General features: G+C 40.2%; 1 protein-coding gene across 3 annotated transcripts in view; it reads left to right on the top strand.

The window, feature by feature from the left end:
• Positions 1–1581: 1581 nt before the first annotated feature.
• Hsd11b1 (hydroxysteroid 11-beta dehydrogenase 1) overlaps positions 1582–6000 on the top strand; it is a 59354-nt gene continuing 54935 nt past the window's right edge. For all 3 annotated transcript variants that reach the window (XM_077802380.1, XM_026387429.2, XM_026387430.2), the window contains exon 1: positions 1582–1734. The gene's annotated coding sequence lies outside the window, so the exon portion shown is untranslated. The remainder of the gene's footprint in view (positions 1735–6000) is intronic.

Genomic DNA, 6000 nt, shown 5'->3' with positions numbered 1-6000 from the left:
ACATTAGACAAAGATTAATAATAATAAACTACATAAAAGTGAAAAGAGACTTCAGAAAATTTTCAGAGTATTCCAAAATAGGTCCAGCTTCTGAAGTAAAGGAAATCTTATCTTTTTCCCCCTCTGTTTTTCTTTAATTGGTCCAAACATGAATTAATGAGAAAAAAATTAACTGAAATGTGAACCTGGTAGCACAGAAAATATCCATCATGTAGTTAGACATCTTCAGAGAGTTTTAGAAAGTAACCAAGCTAGAAATTAATAGAATTTATGGTTCTCTAGAAAAAAAATAACTGAAATAAAAACAAGACCAAAAAGTTTCCTATCCTCTAAGAATTGGGAACATACTGATAGGAATACTTACTTGTAGCTACTGCAAGCCGAAGAGTCCTTTAAAGACCCAGTACCCCATGTTGGCTAAAAAACAAAAGATCACCATCCAAAATCTGCCTGATGGTGCTTCTCCTAAGGAAACATAAACATCCAACTAGACTAAAATTGTTTTCTAGTCCTTCCTCTAAAGTCATAACCCTGAATCTCAGAGGTCCCAGTGTATAACCATGTTGATTAAATTCTCCATCAGGGCACAACTCTGTCTACCATGGCTTACTACTTTATCCCTAGCACAGTGCCTGGAACAGAATAGGTACTCATGAAACATTTGTTGAATAAGTGAATAAATATATGGACAAAGAAAGTGAATTTTTATATACATACACACACACACACACGTATGTATGTATGTATGTTACATGCATCATAATTGCATGATATATATCATATATGATATCATATATAACATCATATATGTATTATGTATGTGTATGTGTGTGTGTGTGTATATATATATATATCTCCATTTCTTAATCCAGAAGAATTCAGACCTCCAAATTAAAATGTGATCTTCCATCATTAATCGATATGGATCAGGGTGGGATTACTGTTCCTACTTACAGAGTACCTATCCCTTATGGGTTCCATTGCAGACTCCTGTCCCCCCTCTATCATCCATTTCATTCTGCTCCTTCTGTGATCACCATAATTGAAAGCCTCTTAGGCGATTCCCTAAGGAGTTTATAGTTGAGAGGTATTTGAACATAGAGGCCTCATAGAATACACCAGATTGCTAGAGTCTCTCCTTGTAGAGAAGGAAAAACTGCCTAAATCCAGTTCTTGTTCAGTGACTTCCTCTAAGGCAAAGCCAGGAATCTGAGAGAGAGCACCTGCTAAGGGTGGGACAAGGGCTCTGTCTAGCGGTGCTTCCCCACATTTAGAGCTAACAATAGTAATGGGTAAGTCTCCAGGGCAACTAGGACCACTTCCAAGTATTCCCATCCAGAGCTGCTTAGGGGCTCCTCTGCCCTTTGGGAGCCCTGATGCCCAATGCCCAGGACAGGCCCACTCCGGCTTCCCTTTGGGGCTCCCTCTGCAGGCACTTCCTGGCTGCCAGCTCCGTCCTAGCATAAGGGCCTTCTTCTTGGCCTGGGTTTCACCTTCTTGTATCAGGTGGCAGACCAGCTGGTTTCAGTCCCGAATCAGGTCTTCTGACTCCTCCCAGAAACCAACCAACTTCTGAGCAGGAAATCCTGCCCCTCCCCAAAGAGTGGGAAACCGCAAAGGAAGAGAGAGATGAAACAGAAGGAAAGGCAGAGGAGGAGGGAGAGAGAGAGAGAAGAGGAGCAAAAGAGAAAAGGAGATCAATAAAAAGAAGTCTAATTTATTTGAAACCTCAAGGTAAGACTTTTTAAAAATCAGATTATATGTAACAGTATCAACATTTGCATCCAGGCCTACTACATAGTAGGACCTCAAAACAACAACAACAAATAAAAAAAACGCTGTTAGAATAATGAATCCATTGAAATGGACGGGAGGGGCTAGGCTGAAAAGAAATTTCAGTGTCAAATGCTGCTCAAAAAAAAAAAATACAAAAACAAAAAACAAAAGAAATGCCCGATGAGCTTTCAAATGTGTAGGAGGTAAAATATGATAAGATGCAGATGGAACCAGACGTCTGTTACTAGCACTGAGAGCATTCTGATCATTTTGGGACAGAAAGTTAAGTTGGAAGTAAAAAGTTGCAAAGATGGTGTAACAAAATGTCTGCATGCTCTTTTGGAATCACACAAAAATTCCAGGGCACAAGCATTTTTTTTTAATTGGCATTAAATCAATGACAGACAGAACCCCTATGCTTTAGCTTGGGAGTTATTAAAAGTGCTAATATCTGCATGTTGCATCCAATCATTGGCTGATTTAATATTGTTAATGTTGAGAGCTACAGCTTGTGAAAGGTTTATTTTATCTCAAGAAGTCTCATTCAATGGACCAAGGGAGGCCTAAATTTGTCTATCAAAATGCTTCATGTGCTGCCATCTATACCTTAATCCCCATCCAGCCTGGCTGCTCAGGATACTGACCTTCTAGCCTTAAACAGTCCCCCTTAAAGGGGACTGTTCAGAGAAAATTCCAAGGCACTTCTTTCAGGTCCGGGAGTTGGAGAAACCCTGACAGGAAAAGGAAATGCCATTCCCCACCCTCACCACTTACCCAAACCCTTGCTTGTTGTCAATAGGCAGAATCATCCAGAGGGTTGCAGTTTACTGATCCAATCACTCACTCAGAGAGATTAAAATAGCTAGACTCCTGCTTCAGAAAACATCTATAGATGGTGATGATGTGTTTACACAACAGTTGGCTTTTAAGAGTCCCATTCCCCCAACTTTCCCCACAGAGCTTAACAATATCATAGGGACATACTTGAAGTGGCTTTTTTTTAGTGTCAGTATTTTTCTTTGGGGTTTGTGTGAGCTAATCAGAGTCGAAAGCTGAAAGGAGGGTGGGAGAGGTAAGGAGAGATGGCACAATCTCACTTCTGCTTGCTTGCCAAGATTTTAAAGGAATTGCCTTCCCCTATTTAGTATGATATAAAAATAAAATCCAAAAACCTTAGTTCTATCTTAATACTCATTTCAGTACAGCTAAAAGCTCCCTGAATCCAATTTCTGAGCTGGAACAAATCTTCAAGGTAATCTAATTTAATTCCTCTTGTTTGCCAGGTAAGGAAATTGAAGCCAAGACAAGGGAAGGGTTTTGCCCTAGGTTGTACATATGTCAGTGGTACAGGGGAGGCTGGAATCTGTTCTTCTGACCTAGGGGCCTTTCAAGAAATCACCCAAACTTTACAGGAAAGTGCGCAGATGCCCAAGAGCTCAGAAACACTGTCTCTTCTGATGGAATAAGATGTTCAGTTCAAAGATACTCAAGTGATCCTTGCTTGGTAGAAACAAACAAAAGGAACACATTTTCTTAATAGTTAAGAATGTGTTTTCATTGCCATTAGGAGACAAGAGAGTAGAAGACAGACTTAAGGCAGGTTCGTCATGAAAAAACTAGAATATTCTCTATTCCTATCATTGATCCAGCATTTTACATACCTCATTTCTTTCTATAATCTTTGTATTATCCTCATATTACAAATAATACCATCTTACGCATGCTGAAATTCACAGAGGGAATAAGATCCTATTATTTCCAAATGGCTTGTTGGCAGGCCCAGGTCTACCACTCTGGCCTAACATGGATATTTACAACCAAATGACTTTTAACAAACTTAGTCCCTTTCCCCCCATGGACCCTTGCTCTGGTCATTTCAATGGATTTAAGGTTCCTCTGACATGTCATGCTATTTCTAGATTCCTCACCTAAATACATACAGTTCTGTTTGGAATGCCTTTCATCCACTTTATTTCCAAAAGTCACGCTAAGTCTTCAAAATTTAGTTCCAAGGTCATCTCCTCCCAGAAGCCTCTCTGCCACCTGAGCTGTCTGGATGTCCTACTCTGTGCTCTGTGGCACTCTATGGACACTCCCAAAATAGTATATTACCATGCCACTGTAAGCTCTGATTCCCTTGCCTACTTTCCTTCTACTTGACTACAATCTCCTTGTAGGAAGATACCACATGTCACTTAGCCTTTACATCCTCAGCACTTAGCACATTTTCAGGCATATATTAGTGCTTACAAATGCTTTATCTTAAAAAAAAAAAGGATGGATGAATAAACAAAATACCCTCCTTTACTTATACTAAAATCATTTAATAAAGTCTCATTTCAATACCCTCGACTCTTGGGTAATCGGAGCTGGGGAAATAGAAAATGTCACTAATATAAACTTCTCCTGCTTTAAAGCCTGATAGGTCACTCAAAAAAAGTCTCTCCAGGGTTAAACGTGGCTCCCCAAACACACATATTAGTTTCTGCTTCCTTAGAATATACACTGATCACAGTAGAAAAATTTTCATAAAATGTAAGGACAAGGAGAACAAGAACACAGGAACAGGGAGATAGCAGCAGTTGAGAAGTGTCAACACCCCTTTTGAAGATGGAAAGCTAATGCACAAATGATCAGTGACTTAGCAAACCTGAGCCTGCTGAAGCCCAAGTTCCCATGATAGGAATTTGACAAGAAGCCAAGAGCCCAGGAGGTTCTCAGGGATCAGGAACCTCAGGAAACAGAAAGAGAGATGAGAGTAAATTGCCTGCCCTAGCTGCTCCACCTGGAGAAAGAAAGTTTATTTTCTAGAGAAACTGACTAAAGAGACGCCAGGCACAACCAAGGGTGGGGTGAGGCTGAGAGCTAGAAACAGTGGGATTAGAGAAAGCTCCATCCTGAAAGATGAGATTCCCCAGCCCCTGTTTCTGGCTCAGCTCCCAGAACAAGAACAGCCTGGCTTACACCCCTTTCCACCCACCCTACTCCAGCCTACAGTAGGCAGAAGAATTAAGGAGTCATTCCTGTAGAAAGAACTCAACCAAAGAGACAAATATGACCAACACTGATGTATGGGGGCAGGGGACTGTCTCCCAATGAAACTGCCAGGTACCCTCTGGACTATCCCAAAGCAGCCACCACCTGACAGTGCCTGTACTCACTCAAAAGGTTCCAATAGCCTGAGAATGAGCTGCAAGGAACACCAGGCATGGGATGAAATCCTCTGATATTGAAAACCTCAACAGAGGCAATTGAGAAAGCAGAAGAAACCATTGACACAGAAGCAGCAGCATTAATTCCCCCCAGTGATAAAAGAAGATGAGGCATCCATGAAATAAGATCAAGAAGCCTAAAAATAAAACAAAATAAAAGATCAAGAAGCCTTCCACCCCACCCTTGAGTATGAGTACAGAGAACAAGAAACAGCTCTTCAAAATAAAAACACAACTGGAATCTTTAAAATTATTATGAAGCCATGGAAGATACGATTATGGAAATCTCCCAGAAAATAGGACAGAAAGGACAAATGATGAAAAAATAGGGCAGAAAAAGATAAGAAACTTAAAAGATCAACCCAGGAGTTCTGACATCTTCCAGTAGGAATCCAGAAGGAGCCCACAGAGAAAATGGAAGGGAATCATTAACCAGCACATAATTTCTTCAAAACTTCCATTAAAAATATTTAAATTTCGGGCTGGGATTATGACTCAGCAGTGTAGAGCGCTCGCCTAGCCCAAGTGAGGTCCTAGGCTCAATCCTTAGCACCACATAACAATAAACAAATAAAATAAATGTATTGTGTCCAACTACAACTAAAAATAAATATTAAAAAATATTTAAATTTCCATATGGAATGGATCCTGTGGATGCCCAACACAATGAACCAAAAAAAAAAAAAAAACACTTCATCAAAGCACATTATTGGAAATGTTAGTACCCCAGCAATGAAAGGATCTAAAATGTTTTGAGAGAGAGAAAAACAGTTCACAAACCAAGGATCAGGAATGCAAAACAGCAACTGGGTTTCTTAGTGTCAACACTGGAAGCTAGCTCTGAAAGGCAATAGAGCAATGTTTTCCAATTTTGAGAGAAAATAATCTCCAATCTAAAAATCCTCACCCAGCCAATAAAAACAATCCAGGGAAGGTAAAGTAAGGACAAGCAGACAGGGCTGACCCAACTGCCACGCTGGTGTTTACGTGGCCAGGGGCTGGTGAGTTAGTA

This window comes from Urocitellus parryii, chromosome 9, assembly GCF_045843805.1.
Source record: "Urocitellus parryii isolate mUroPar1 chromosome 9, mUroPar1.hap1, whole genome shotgun sequence".
Classification (NCBI taxonomy): Eukaryota; Metazoa; Chordata; class Mammalia; order Rodentia; family Sciuridae; genus Urocitellus; species Urocitellus parryii.
This window is presented reverse-complemented; position numbering and strand designations above follow the sequence as displayed.